The following is a 17,131-nucleotide window of genomic DNA, read 5'->3' as shown; positions in this document are numbered from 1 at the left end:
GTTGATGGAAATTGATTATTGTTGAGAATTGATGATTGAAAACAGAATTTTAAGAGGGTATTTATAGAGAAAAGAAGTCAAATGGATAGAAAAACTAAATAGAGTTTCAATGAGAATAAAACACAATTAGCGTCAGACGCTAATCATTATCGCCAGGGATAAAGGTTAGCGCCAGGGGCCAAGCCTTAGCGCCAGGCGCTAATGCTTGTCGTCAGGCGCTAATAATCAGTTTCACGCGTGTTTTGTTTTTACCATATCTTTTGATCAAGAAGTCCAAATAAAGCATCTAGTATGTCGTTAGAAAGATATTGAAGTATAATTTCCAACCAAATTAGAATCAGATTAAAATCTTTTGTAGATAAAAAGATATGACCGAAATAGTAGGACGGTATCAATTTTGGATAGAGTTTCATATTCCATTCATATCTTTTTCGTTATAACTCGGATTTAATATTATAATATATCATTGGAAAGATAATTTCAAGATCTATCCAATCACATAAGATTTGGATAAAGAATATTTTACACAAAAATAATATCTGACTGTCTTTAAACATCTTTAAATTCGAATAGAATTAGGACAAAGGAAAGTTTTAAAAAAGAAAGTTTTTATTTAACTCAAATTCTTTAATCTTATCTTTTCAAAAAGGATAATTAAGATCTTTTAGAAACTTATAGAAGCTTCTAATTAATCCTAATTAGTTTAGGAATAGGATTAGACCTTTGGACACTCCATATGATCATTGGGTTGTAGGTAAGATCCGGTTCGAGCCCAGTTTAGTATTTTGGCCATAACTTCATCATTATTCATCGGAATTGGGCTTATAATATATCTTTGGAAAGGTCTTTTCAAACCCTATCCAACTACACTATTATTGGACACATATCATTGACCAAACTTAACTTGAATGCACGTTTTTTAAAAATAGGGTAAGAAAAGAATATTTTCAAAAACAAAAATAAGAGGTATTTTAATAAAAACATCCTCATCACTAGACTTTTCACACTTTTGCTTTTTTCGATAATCAAATGTCGTGAAAGGTATTCATCACTGGGTTTAGTTTTGGGGAGACACATTTGGGTGTCTATAGTGATGTTCGAAAGACATCTGAACACTTAGAACGGTTTATTATTTCTAAATTACCCCCCAAGTGTTATGTATTTTACCGTGTTATTCGGTATAATGCATAACACTTAGAATCTTTCAATTGGATGCTAATTAAAATTGGTTGTATGAGTGAACGAGTTTATGCAGATTTCATATGTAATATTTCTTAACTCGATTAATGTTTATTAATTGGCAAATTTCATATCCTCCGATATCCATTAATTTGACGGCTCCTCCTGATAGGATTTCAATGACATGGTAGGGACCTATCCAATTAGGTTTGAATTTCCCTCTAGGATCGGTTGGTGGACCCCTAACCTCCTTTAGTACAAAGTCACCTTCTTTTATATTTTTTGGTTTTACTTTTTATTGAAATGACCCGCAATGCGCCTTTGGTAGACTTGTACATGATGCAAAGCTCTTAAACGTCATTGATCGAGGAATAAAAGCTCTTCACACCTCGCTCTTACCCATTAAGCTTCCGATAGCTTACTTTCAAGTACGATGCATAGGGATGGTATTTCCAGTTCGACTTGTTTAACTGCGTCCATTCCGAAAACTAAGAGAGTATAGAGTTACTCCTATTGATGTTCGTATAGACGTTCTATAACCCCATAATGCAAAGTGTAATTTATTCGGCCAGTCTTTATAATATTCAGCCATTTTCTTAATGATGACTGTTATATTTTTATTTACCGACTCTACAGCTCCATTCATTTGAGGTCTGTATGGGGATGAGTGATGATATTTTTCTTTATAACGAGTTAAGAGGGTCTCGACTTCAGCTTTGAATTAAGATCCCTGATCACTAATTAGTTCATGTTGAACTCCATATCTATAAAATATGTTTCGTTCGAGAAATTTTGCGACATTTTTAGAAGTGATATTAACGTAAGAAGCAGCCTCACTCCACTTGGTTAAGTAATCGATGGCTACTAATACATACTCGTGCCCTCCTACTCTTGTTGGAGAAATTTTTCCAATTATGTCAATTCCCCAAGTTGAAAAAGGCCAAGGGGAAGTTAGATTGTACAGTTCGGATGGTGGAAGGTGTTGTAAATAAGCGAACATTTGGCACTCTGGACATTTTTTAACATATTGTATGCAATCATGTTCCATAGTGGACCAATAGTACCCTTGTTGTGAAATTATTTTTGAAAGCATTTTACCATTCATGTGAGGTCCACAAACACCTTTGTGAGTATTTTCCATAAGGCGTGTGGCTTCAGGTTGGTCTATACACAATAAATTTTGACCATTAGGTCTCTTTTTTGCATAATTGACCATTTAATAGACCATATTGGGCCGCAAGTGTTTGTAAGGCTCGTTGGTCTTTTGATGAAGCATTTTCGGGATATGTGCCATGGGTAATATATTGGAGGATATGATCATACCAAGGATTGTTTCCTTCGATGTCGTTTATTTCCTCTATTACATTGCAATATGCTGGTTCTTCTCTCCTATCAATGCATAATGGCATCAGATTTAAGTGATCTGGAATGTTGATCATTGAGGCTAATTTTTCTAGCGCATCGGCAAATTGATTGTCATCCCTTGGGAGATATTTAAAATCAATATGTTAAAAATGCTCGATGAGTTGCTCTAGGTGTGCTTGGTATAATATCATTGTGGAGTTCTTTATTTTCCATTTATTTAGTATATGATTTATAATCAAACTGGAATCTCCATATACCTCTAATTTTTGCACACCTATGCTAGTTGGTGCTTCTAATCCAATAATGCACGCTTCACATTTTGCGGCGTTATTGGTAACCTCACAGTCTAGTTTAACAGAGATTGGAGTATGTGCTTCCTCTGGACTTATGTGTAACACTCCTACGCCACATCCTTTTTGATTGACGCACCGTCGAAGTACATTACCCATTTTTCATCTTGTGTCATGCGAATCTCTTCATCCGGAAGATGAAGAGTTTCTGCACGACTTGTTTAAATTGGATGTTGGGCCAAGAAGTCGAAAATTACTTTTTCTTTCATTTATTTTTCAGGAATATATTTTAACTCAAATTCGGCCAACATCACCAACCACTTAGATATTCTTCCTTGTATAGGTGGTTTTTCAAACAAATACTTTATCGGGTTTCAGTGAGAAATCACATGATTAGTGTATGGTAGCAAATAATGTCGTAATTTTTTTAGTTGCCCATACTAATGCTAGGCTTGTCTTTTCCAAGGTGCTATATTTTGTTTCATATCGAATGAATATTTTACTTATGTAACATATTGCACGCTCCACTTTTTTTACCTCTAATGCTAACATGGCGCCAGTGGTCATGTCTGTAACTGTAATGTATAGCCTAAAAGGTAGTTTGGGTACTAGTGGTGCTAAAATTGGTGGACATTTGAGATAATCTTTGATTTTCTCAAAGGCCTTTTGGCATTGATTGTCCCATTCATGTTTCTCCTCTTTTTTTAATTTATTAAATATTGGCTCACAAGTCATAGTCAATTTGTTGATAAATCGACTAATGTATTGTAATTTGATAAGGACTCCCCTAATTTCTTATTCTGTTTGAGGGGGAGGCATGTCAACAATTGCCTTTATTTTAGAGGAATCGTTCTGAATGCCACGTGTGCTTACTACGTATCCGAGTAACTTGCCAGAAGTTACCCCGAAGGCACATTTTTGAGGATTCAATTGCATTTTGTATTCTTTTATGCGAGTGAAAAATTTGCATAAAACTTTTATATGTCCCATTTAATCTTTGGACTTTACAATCATATCATCCACATACACTTCTATTTCTTTATGCATCATATCATAAAACCAAATGGCATGACTATGTAGCAATACGTTTCCCAAGGGGTAATAAAGCATGTCTTTTCTTCGTCTTCTTTTGCCATTAAAATTTGGTTGTAACCTGCGTATCCATCCATAAAGGATAACATCGCATGTTCAGGCGTGTTATCTACCAATATATCAATGTGTGGTAGAGGAAAATCGTCTTTAGGGCTAGCTTTATTAAGATCCCTAAAGTCGACACACATGCGAACTCGTCCATCCTTTTTAGAGACTGAGACGATGTTTGCTACCCATTCCTGGTAATTACATACGCGAATAAAACCTGCGTCCAACTGTTTTTGTACTTCTTCTTTTATTTTTAATGCGACATCAGGTTTCATTCGTCGAAGTTTTTGTTTTACTGGTTTAGAGGTAGGGTTCAAGGGAATGGTATGTTCCGCAATTTCCGTATCTATTCCAGGCATGTCCATGTATGACCAAGCAAACACGTCTTTGAATTCTTTGAGTGTGATATGAGGGTCGATCGCTCTTCCGGATTTAGAGTTAAGCCAATTTTGACTTCTTTTTTATTTTCGTTAGTTCTCATATTAACTATTTCAGTTTCTTCTACAAATAGGGTTCTTTTGTTCTCGTTTATTCATTAGTTCAATTTATTAATGTTATAATCTTCATTAGATTGATTGTTATAACATTCAAAAGATTCAAGAGAAGGCATATACTTAGAAATAGAGCTCATATTATTTAAATTAAAAGAGAATACATCAAGAGAAGAATCCTTTTTGGGATCTTCGTCCCTAGAACTAGAAAATCAAGACTCAGTAATGGCCACAAGGCCTAGATTTTCAGCTTCCCTAGAGTCTATAATAGATTCATCGTCCGATTCTTCAAATATCTTCCCTTTGCCTGTGACGATTTTCAGCTTATCGCCTTTGTGATAGGTCCATTTGAAAAATTTCCTCTATTTATGCTCAAAAGTTTCATTTAAAGGGGTGATCAACGAGGTTGGGTCAAAAGCTTCATCTTGAATGGCGTTTTGATTGGTAATTGTAGCGACATGATTTTTCTCTAGTCCAAATAGCAAGTTAAATGCTTCCCCATCATAGCACCCTGGAGTTGGGTGTTTTGATTTAACGATACTAAGATCGTCATCCAAGAAATAACAATCATGAAATATTTTAAATCTAGACTTCTTGATTCCTTCCAGAACTAAGGATTCTAGAAAGTCGTAGCATGGGTAATCTTCTCCCTCCCTAATGAATTGTCCATTAAGGGTTTAGTGGTAGGATGGGAGTAAAGTGATTATCCCTTTCTTATTATTGTCTCTACGTGCTTTGTTTTTCGCATCGTGAGACTCCAATTCTTCTTTGGTTGGTTTGTATCCCAATCCAAAGGAGAAGATTTTCTTTGGGATAGGAAGTAAGAGAGATTTCTTCATTCCTATTCCTAAAGACATCCCAGGAAAGTAACTACTCTTAAGTAAGATGTTTTTTACTATTCGGGTGGAATATGAATCAAGCTTGAATGGTTCTTCAAAGTCTTCTTCCATTTCAATTGTGCAGATTCGCTCCGCGGCAAATCCCCACATGTCCTCTTCATCATTATCATGGTTTATTTCTAAGAGTGATTGATCATTTATTGTTATTTTGAGTGGAGAAGCATGTATAGTCATAAGAAGTCCTTGATATTTCAACCTAATCATTTGATGAAGTGAGGATGGTATTGCACCAAGATCATGTATCCAAGGACGTCGAAGTAGAAGGTTGAATGTAGGTTTTATGTCCACATGGAATTTAACCATCTTTTGAATTGGGCCTGTGGTAATTGGTAGCTTAACAAATCCACACATCAATCTTCTCGAATTGTCATAGGCCCTAATGCTTTGTGTTGTTGATTGAAAATCTTTTTCTGGATTAAGGCATAATTATTTTGCAGTTCGCAATGGGTATACGTTTACATCTGACCCATCGTCTACCAAAGTTAGCGGGATATTGTATCCCTTGAACCCCACAGTTAAGTATAATGTATTGTTGTGGGTAGTGTCTTTTGAAGGTAAATCATCATTAGTGAAAATGATTGATTTGTCAGATTTCTCGCTATTAAGCAAGCTAACGAGATCCTGAGTAGTTGTGTCTGTGCTTACAGACAAAGCCGTTAGAGTGTTCATGAGAGAATTCCTAGGTTCTTTAGAAGTACTTAGGAGTTCCCAAATGCTAACATTCGCCTTGGATTGGCGAAGTTGTTTAACCAATGGATCTTCCACCTCAAGTGGAGGTGGTATTGGATTTTGTACTTGACATTGAGTTTGATTTTGTGTGGTCGAAGATCCATTTGGTGGTGGTGCTTGGTAGACTCGCCCAGAACAAGTTAAATGATCTATCTCGTTTAGGTTAGTTGTAGGATTCACAAACCAACTTTCTTCTAGAGGCTTTGGATGTGCCTCCATTTCAAGATGTTCCATGAGTTGTGCTTGATGCCATTGTTCATCCAAGGAGAGATTCGATAAGTCTTGAGACTTCCCCAAGAAATGATCCCAATCAAGCGCTCCATTTGTTTCATTTTGTAAACAAGATGTAGATGGGACGGCGGCATACTTAGTGACATATAAGTCTTGAAAGTCGTCGTCCCATAGTCCATATACTTCATTAGTTGCCCCTATGAGTATTGTGGATAAAGGTTCTCCTATAGGTGTGATATAGTCCAAAGGATTGAACATATCACTTCCCATATGGTCCTCATCGATATGAAACACCCCTAAGGGGAATGCATTATTGTTAGTTTTAGGCGTGGGAATTCTCCCATTGTCTACTAAATCTTGTATTTTGTGCTTTAAGACATAGCAACCTTTAGTATCATGTCCAACGCCTCTATGATAAGCACAATAAGAATTACCATCCCACTGAGGAAATCTTCTTTCCGGTGGAGTGGGTGGTGTCGGCCCTGTTGGCGCAAGTTAGCATTTTTCATTTAATTTTTCTAACAATTCTTTATAGCTTACAGTAAATGGAGTAAATTTTCTTTCTTTTGTCCATATCTTTCTAGGATCATAATATGGATTTGTGTTATTGTATTCCGTGGTAGTTGCAAATAGGTCAATAAAGGATGATGCATTATCATTCCCCTTGTTGTAGTTATTCTTAGGTTGATGATGATGATGAGGTTTGTTTGTTTTTTCTTTAGCAAGATCATCTTCAATCCTAGTAGCCACATAATAGACCTTTTGAAAAGTGTCTAAACCAAGGTAACGTAGATGTTTGTTGTACTTTTCATGACAGTTGCCAATGAACTTTTGTACTAACTCGAGTTCAAGCGACCTTTGGGCAAGGTGGGCTGCCTTTTCTCGCCATCTACCATAGAAAGCAAGGAAACCTTCATCGTCCCCTTGCTTAAGCATCTCGAGTTCACGTAAAGTTGACTTAAACTCTACGTTACTCTCATATAGGTAATGAAAGCCGAAACTACATCTTCCTACGTTTCCTTGAATTTTTGATCTAGCCCATAGTACCACTCTCTCGCAGTTGGGTTTAGAGATAAAGGGAAAGTCAAAGCATAAAGATTAGGATCAACTCCCTTTAATGCCATGGTACCAGTAAAACACATTAAATGGTTTTGTGGATTATTGGTCACCTTAAATATTGGCAAGTCCGTAGCTACGAACTTTTCCAATAAGCAAGCCCTGCGGGAGGAGAAAACTTTTCTGCATCGAAGTACTTGTTCCCCATTATAGAACGAAGAACTTGCTTGTCCAACGACTTTTCTTTGATGGATAATTGTTCCATATTTTCTTGCAAGGCTAAGGTTTCAGCATTTTTCTTTTCAACCTTTTTCATTTTCTTAATTTTTCTCTCCTCGGCCTCTTGAGCCTTTTCCTCTCTCAAATGAAGAATCTCTTGTTAAAGTTCTTCGATGGTTGGCATTGTTGTTGGACTAGGATTAGTTGTCGAAGAAAAGTGGTTTGAAAGGGGTACATCTTTGGGTGGTAAACATAGAATGCGAGTGCCCGGGAGTCTTCTTTCCCAAGCTTGGAAATCGGCCCTAAAAGGAATATGAAAGGATAAGTGAATCGATACGCTTGTTTAAAAAGGGAGAAAGAAAAAAAGAAAAGACGCAAAATATATTCAAATGGATAACATCACCCTTAACAATTCTTCGATGAAGATATCGTTCGGACGAGTCAATTTTTTTTTTTTTTGAGAAAACAAAGTTGAATCGTTCAGTGGGCGCACGCAAGTGATTCAATTGCGCGCAGCGGAATCTCTTGCGCTGGGAGGGGTCGCGCAACTCACTGAGTTGCGCACGCCACCTGCTCGTAGGGATTTTTTTTTAATTCGAGCTTTTTTTTTGTCATCGTTTTTATGTGTGTTTAAGCCTCAGTTTAAGCTCTTATTTATAGGGATGATTAGGTTTAGGGTTATGAGCATTCCGCCGCAGCAGGTTTCGCGTGCAACAGGATGAGTTGCGCGCGACACCCCAGCGCAAGTGATTAGGTTGCGCTGCTACGGGCAGCGCAACTAATTGTCTTGTGCGCGGCTTGATGGTAAGATTTGATTTTATATTTTTCGTATAATTCTGAATCTTCCGCAGCGCAACTCTGGTGGTTGCGCTGGGTGTCGCGCGCAACTGAATTAGTTGCGCGCGGCAGCCCACCGCGACTGTTTGAGATGCGCGCGGCTTTTTCTGCGGCAGAATTAAAATTTAACCTAGGCGCTCCTAAATCCGTCATTATTGGGTTTCAAGCACGGGCTTAAGCCTAATTATGATCAGGTTTAGTTAATTGGACCTTCGGTTTGGCTTTCTTCTTTAATTCAGGCTAGTCTTTTGTGTTTTGTGGCTTAACCAGTTCTCCATAAGTATTCACTTTGATCTAACACAAAGATGGTTTTATTTACCGTCATTGCACTTCCTTTCGGGACAGGAGGCCAAAAGTAGATGTCTATAGCACTAAAAAAGGTTTCCTCCTCTTCTTTGATAACATGAATTTCTTCAACTGGTTTGATGAGGGATGAAGGATCAACATGGTGTTCCTCATCAGAGATAGCCAATGATTCAGAAAGGGGTGCATTGTTGATACTTGGCTTCTTGCTTGCAGGGGGCAATAGAAGCTTATTATTGTCAATTAAGTCTTGGATAGCTTCCTTAAGCTTCCAACAATTTTCAATGAGATGGCTCCTACCTTGGTTATACTGTCAATGTGTGTTGGGATTCCAGTTAGATGTCCTTTTCTCAACATGTGGATCCCCGAATGGTCCAATGGGAGTTATAAGACCTTTTGTATTTCATCGATCGAATGCGGTATCATATCTCATACCAATAGGAGTAAAGTTCCTCCTAAATGGTTTCTTTTGTCCTTGATTATTCATAGCAAGGACTTCACTCAAATTAAAGGTGCTAACATTATTTGAGTGGGTGGTTTTGGAAGAAGAAGGATTGTCGTTCTTTTAACTCTTCCAGCCACTGTTGGAGTTATTATTATTAGCAGCTTTTTGTTTAGCAAGGTCATCTTCAATGTTAATTTCAATATCATAGACAGCCTTGAAGGTATGCAAGTTGTTTTGGTACTTAATATGCTTGGAGTACTTTTCTTGGAGGTTCTTAATAAAAATCTTGACAGATTCCTTTTCACTTGATACTTCAATCATCCTAGCAAAAGTTTCTGTCTATTTATCAAAGAAAGAAGTGAAGCCTTCATTCTCTTTTTGCTTAAGTATTTCAAGTTCTCTATGAACAGTTTCAACTTGAATATTACATTTATACCTATCAATGAAAGCGTTTACAATAGTTTCCCAAGTAGAGGTTTTCTCTTTGTCAAGGGAAAAGAACCATTGTTGACATACGGTTTCAAGAGATAAAGAAAATAAAGAATGAAATACCTTCCTATCAATCCCCTTAATATTCATTATAGTCTCAAAGGCCCTTAAATGGAAATAGGGGTTGTCCGTAGCCTTGAATTTTTGGATGTCATTGGCATTGAACTTCTACAAAAGAAGCTCCTTGTCCACCGAGACCCCTTGCGAGCTAATGCCCTGGAACCTGTAGTCATTAGATTTCTTGCTCAAGCTCTCTTACATAAGCTCCATTTGTTGTTGTTTCACAGGGTCATTGATTTGGATGGTTAAAGTCCTTAGCACCTCGGTAACGCTAGCCATGTTGTTGTTAAGCTCATTGACTTCTTATTGACTCGCCATTATCTTTTTAGCTTTTCTTTTTCGAGTGACTAGTTGTACTTGAACGAAAAGGTTGTTCTTGATTAAACGCCCTTCCTTTCTTAACCACGCACTGTAAATTAAACCATTTTATTTGTTTTAATGAATTGACTCAAATTGACTTTGACTTGACGGGTTTATAATGAAAATAAAGGCAAAGGGTGCATATTTTTGGGAATCAAGTATATGGGTTCAAACAAATGTGGTTTAATTGGAGGATTAATATCCGACTTACCCCTGAAAAAAAATGACGGAAAACAAGTGCATACAAGACTCTCTAGACATGGTCAAAGTGTATATTCATATTAGTGTGTGCTTTATTTGTGAGTGCAAGTGACATGCTTTGAATCTTGTGTATGACCGTGGGACTAAGTGTTCAGATTCAATTAAGGACTAAATAAGGTTACAGCCATTAACAAAATAACCAAACTGATTTATAAACTATTTAATTAGACTCTTCATGATGACTCGAGAAAAAAACCAAACTGTCGTTGTAGACACCTACTTTTGGCCTCTTGTCCTGAAAGGAAGTGCGATGATGTTACAAAAATCCGTTCTTCATGTTAGATCAAAGTTGAAGTGTTTATGGACTACGAAAAGCATTATGAAGTAATTTAAAACTCATATTTGAGACCAAGTTATCTTAGACCCTTGTCCGATTACTAATTAGGCCTAAAACGTGTTCATACATGTTTAAACTTGATTAATAACGGACCCAAATGCGTCAAATGCAATGATTGGATCCAATGGAACCTACATTGTTGAATAACCGATCCAAACAGATGAACCAAATATCAAATTCCCATGCAAAGCCTATACAGATGGATAGCCCTTTCAAAGAGCTTTTAAACGGTATATTATAAGCCCAATTCCGAGACAAAACGAAGAAGTTATGATCAAACACTAAACCGGGCACTAAAACCGACACCCTTGCACTCCAACGGCCATAACTTTTGATTCATAACATATTTAAACCTAATGTTAACGGCTTTGGAAAGTAGACATGCAGAGCTTTCCAATTATATCTCACACGCCTTAATCAACCTACGCAATCAAAATTTATGGAAGTTTTACAAATGCGTTTTTGAATAAGGCAAACCGCAAACTAGTGCAACTCAATCAGTTGCGCGCGCCTTGCGTGCGCGACTCATTGAGATGCGCGCGGCACCCAGTGCAACTCAAAGAGTTGCACGCGCCACCTGACGGCGCGGATCTAAAACCCTAAACCTAAATCCCTATGCCTATAAATAAGGGTCTTCGTTCAACATTACGGGGACTGGAAAAATCAGAATTAAAACCCTATTATTCTCAAACCCTAATTTCTCTACTTCTCTTACTATCATACTACTTTTCCCTCTTTCTTCCCAACTACTTTTCAACCCTAATCCAACCATTGAAGCTCTTGAAGGTACGAAGAAGAAAGAAAGTCCATAAACACATTAAACGGAGATTTAACATAAAAGAATAACGGTTAGTTTCCTGAGCACTTAGATAAATCACTTTTCCTTTATTGTTTAAATAATATTAATTGAATAAGTAGTGTTGTTTGATCACTTTAAAACAAAATTTAATTAATTAATTCACACAGTATTTTTTTGTTGATCAAGAATATAATTTGATAATTAATTGTTGTTTTATCACTTAAGACAAGGCGAATAATGTTTATTTTGTTCTTTTCACAAATATTGATTAAACAAAGAATAACGACTTTTGCGCTATAATTCCTACGTGATTAATGCCTGTAAATAAAATTAACTAACTTAGTCTTTAGGTATCATGTTGCATATATTGTTTGATAATGAAATTGTGAAAAAGGAAGAGCTAGTAGAGGCCGTACTAGGGCTAGAATAACGATTCCTCCCTAAAAGGAACGTTATTTTAGTACCCTCGCTCCCGAACTCATTTCTAGTTTATGTAGACTAATTTGGGCATGGGTAAATTTATGATTCGTGCTAATTATTCCATGAACTCCACATGGAAGAAAGGCACGAACGAGGTTTATGAGTTTTCCTAAAACTCATTGGCGACTCCTACTTGTTTCTTACAAAAAAGCGTGATGAGAGTGTCATTTCTAATTCAAGGTCTCCCAAACAGTCAGGAATTCAAATCCTACTACACCCTAAGAAGTGTAAAGTCCTAGTCTTTTAAATGGTCATGGGCATCAATGTCATGCAAAGCTTATTACGAACCATCTTAATAACTTTAAATGACACAGGGAAGAATACCACTTCCTATTATTTGACCGAGATAATTAATTATGCTACTTGATCAAACAATTTGTGATAAACATATGCAATATTCCAAAAATTAAAAACACCAGTTTTGGGGCTTTAAATAAACATGAGAAATATCTCCTGGCATATGTATACATTAATTCCAAAAGCCACCTAAAGTCTATGCTTGGGGGCTTCAAATTAAAAATATAGGTCTCACCTTAACTTTTATTTTAAAATGAGACCATATTTTAGAAAGTGATTCGAATAATTTTATATATTATTCTAACACTTCACCAAACCTAGGTTTGATAAACATTCATTTTCAAACTACGGTGCTCATTTAATTGAAAGAACTTCACTTTTAATTAGAAAAATATGATAATGATGACAAGCAGAAAAACATAAACAAAATCAGATATACGAAAGTTTGCTCACATTTTCATATCTTTGTTGAAGTAAGTTGCAAATTACAACTTACCTTCATCAATCTTGGAAAAAAAAAAAAGAAAAACCACACTCAATTACGAGCTAGACTTTTCTTTCCATTTTGGGTTCAATTTTGAAAAAAATATTATGTATTTTGCCAACTACAAAAGTTGCTTTTCAAAACAAACTTTTATTTAAATTATTGGACCCTTTCAAAAATTTTAATTCTACTTCGAAATAACCTATTTCTGAAAAAAATAGAATTCAAAATTTCCTTTCTGAATTTTTGTTTTATCAAATAAATAAATTTTCAGATTCTCAATAACCGTTTGGATGATACATGTATATACATAAATATTTCCAAAAGGAATGAATTAAGATTCGACTTCTTCTTGACTCGAACTTGTTCTCGCTTAATTCGCCTGCGAATATTGGCTAAGGGATGGTAAAAAAAAAAAACAAAAACCACCTACAAGACCAAAATCAAAGATTGATAAGAACAAAGAAAATATTTGATGTTCTAAATCAACTTTGAGAAAAAAATCACCGTAATGATCTTTACAACCGTTTAGACATTAGGTAAGATTACTAAACCTTAAACACAATTGTTTTGGTTTATAAACAAGCAAAGAATAAATTTTTTTCTTGAACATGACTTTAACTAAAATGCGAAAGCCATGTCATTGTCCTAAATATCTCAAAACAAAAATAGGACATAGACATAGGTCCAACTCAGTATCATATGAATGGCCTAAACAATAGCAAGTCATTAGAATTACCCCAAATTGGGGGCTCCAAGAGTTGTGAAATAGCAAGAATGTGCATAACCCGACACATGGGGGCTCCAATATCAACAAAAAAACAAAATGAGATATTCATGCCATTCGAGCTACTTTCGAGAATCACCTAAACTCAAATGGTTTACATAGATCTCAAGCCTTACAATTTTTAAATGCATCACAATGATTTAATAATCATTTTTTTTCCTTTGAAAACTAAGTTTGCAACTGAACTTGGCCATGAAAGAAGTTACATACTCGAGCCATTTTCAAGTTCAACTTCAAAAACTAATCTTAGTGCATAATTGTTGTTTCAATACTTCAATTCACTCTAAAGATTGGAGAGTATGACTAGTATAGTGCAAAAGAAACAAAATCATGATGCATAAAATATACTTGCTTATACAAAAATTTAGTACTCAATCATTCATCATGAAAATTGTATCAAGACACATTGTTAACATAAGACGAACAATTTCATGAATGTAAACAAAAGACTCCTAAATTCTAAATTAAGGAGTCTTCATTATTCTCCATTGGAAATTCGCAAGGAGCATAACATCTACTTTTTTGAGCTTCAAAACAGTGAAAAAATTTGAACTAAAAAAAAAGAAGTCAATAGACGAAAAAAAGAGAATCTTGAACAACATTTCATTTTTTTCCTCTTCCTAGTTTGGTTGTTCGCGCGCGATGCGCGCGCACCGCGTTACTAATCGGGAAAATAATGCTAATAAGGAACTTTCATAAATATATTTTTGAATAACTTTTTCAAAATACATATTTTCAACGACTTATTCATCGCGTATAAATATTGAAATGATTACATATTACATTTATCTCACCCTACCTATATTTTGGGCTTATTTTCAAAGCACACAAATGCATTAAGAATCAGCACTCAATTGTAGGGTAACATCGAACACTATAGGATTACCATGGACATAATTAATAATAGTGCCTTCATTCATTTGTACTTGATAATAATCGATTACAGCAGCAACTCCATTCTTGATAAAACATTGGATAAGCTTGTCATCACGCCTCGTGATCTTCAATTGAGCATCAAACCGAGTATCATAAAGTTGCACTATAACATTAGTTGATTTTGGAAACAAACCAAAGTGCGCTCTAGCAAAATTTAATGGAACATTATGCATCAATTTAAATATTAATCAACATCATAATAAAAAATATTAGCTTATAATAAGCATGCATTATCTAAAACAAATTATAAAGGAGGACCATACAATAATTCCTTCCGAAAGATATGCTTTAGAAAACACAAATTTAAAATACGACCCCTCCCAATCAGTTGTAATGTCGTCCAGCCAAGCATGTGTTTTAGCTTTGATTTCTTGAGACCCTCTCTCAAAAGGCTTACGCCCACGCCTTTTAGAACTGCCACCACTTTTACTCACCATTTGACTTCAGTTAATTATGCACAGATCTAAAGCTACTCTTTGATAACTATATATACACAAAAAATTCAAATACAAGTCCAAATTGATATTACTCTTACCTTATAAATTTTAGCTTCTTATTGACTTTAAATGTAAATTTAACATTGCCCATAATTCTTTGACTAACTAATTATAATTACGATGTTAATAAGGAAACACTAATTAAATGTCTTGGAATTAGTTGTTATATAAATATAAGAAAAGTTGTTTAAAATTAGAATATGTTTAACATTGTCCTTTTTTCCACATATGGATTGTAATTTTATAGCTTAATTATGTGAGTGGGTGAGCTAATAATGTAGTCAATTGTCCCTTTTTAAAGTCATTTTAAAATAACAGCCATTTATATAATTTCAAAATTACTAAACAATATTAATTGAAATTAAGGTTGATGCCTATTACCTTTGAAAGCAGAATAGTCAGTTAATTTTAATATAAATATACTATAATTTCAAAATATAGATAACTATTATGTAAAAGTGATTTGATAATGTGTTATTATCACATGGTCAACGATTTAAATAATTATTATTTTTTAAATTACAATGCGCATTGTAGACATACATTGACCCAAGAAAGTGTGTTAATGTAATTGATGCGCAAACAACACGTTGTTAATTGTCATTAAAATGCTAACAAGGTAATAGTAGAACGTTACTCATATTTTTTTAATATGCATTCAAATAATAATGTATATTACTTGAATTGTTTTGCATAGTATTTTTTGGATCATTGAACAGTAACAAATCTTGTTATATGTAGTATACATATAGAACAGATTATATTAGTCTAAAAAAAATAGCAGATTATATTTATCAATAAAGGAATTTAGTAACGCTTAATTGTTATATTACATAATTACATTAGTGCATGAAGAGAATACCAAGTTATTACGGTAATTGTACAAATATTGTGATTCTTTTGAATTGACTTGACTTGTATTATTGCTAGTATGACTATTGGGAAGGAATATTGAAACTAAGGTCTGCTTCAGTCTCTAAAAAAATAGATTTATTCAAGTATTTTCTTGTCAAGGTAATATTTAATTCTAATTAATATGCTACAAATTTTTGGCAATAATCTTGTTATATATATTGCAGTGTCTATTATTGCATAAGTTAGACATTAAATAGTGACATTAAGGTAAGAATTGAAATATTATTGCAACCGTTCTAAAAACTGCAATGGCAGATTATGCAATGACATGTAGCATTCGCTATGAAGATGATTTCGAAAAAAAGCTGGTATGAAATCTATAATCATTGATATATTATTGCTACTATGAGTCATAGTTATGTAGTTTTGTTAGATTTTTATCTGGATTGTTTTTGGTTGTTGTTACTTATACATTACCTTGGTTTTTGATCAATGTTTATTAATCTGCAGTGCATCCTGCTGAGTTTAAGAGCATTTTGAATGATGGTCCCAAAGGAGTTGATCTGCAGCTGAAAAAATATGGAAGAGTTTGGGAGGCAACTATGGCACATGAAGAGACTGAAGATGGTTGGAAGACAATTTTGAAAGGTGATTGGGCTGATTTTGTCAGAGAGAATAGGATAAGTACTGGAGATTATCTAAAATTTAATTATATAGGAGAAAGCTCTTTTATTGTGCAAATTTTAAAGCCATCAGGAAGCAAAAAGGCTCAGGTATCTACAAGTAGTAAGAACACTGGTGATTCAAGCAAGAGGCGCGGTCGCAAGCCTGCTTATCATGGTAGTTCAGCAAAGATGATCGAGACAAATGAATGGATCGACGGCCTTGCACGTAGCTGTTCTGAGCCACACTTTAAATTTATTTTCACTGCACCTTACCTCAAGAAAGCAACAATTGTATGTGCTGCTATATTGTTTAATGTGTGATAAAGTTTAAATGGTGTGTTATAGGCTCTTTTATGTGATGAATTAATTGTACTTGTATTCATCTCATTGTTTGCAGAACATCCCTGTTGATTTTGCTAACAATTGGTTAAGTAGATACAACGACTTAACTAATGTGCTGCTTCAAAACTTTGATGAACAAATTGCTGCAAAGCTGAAGGTTGTGACGAAGGATGGTCTCATAACTAAGTGTGAATTATGCAGTGGTGTTAGGGAATTTACTGATCGATACAACGTGCAGGTAGATGAAGGTGCATTAATTAAGCTTAGAGAAGGACACCCTGCTGTGTTTGATGTAGAT

Source organism: Chenopodium album, chromosome 8, assembly GCF_948465745.1.
Source record: "Chenopodium album chromosome 8, dcCheAlbu1.1, whole genome shotgun sequence".
NCBI lineage: Eukaryota > Viridiplantae > Streptophyta > Magnoliopsida > Caryophyllales > Amaranthaceae > Chenopodium > Chenopodium album.
The sequence above is the reverse complement of the archived record's forward strand: the minus strand, read 5'-3'. Positions refer to the sequence as shown.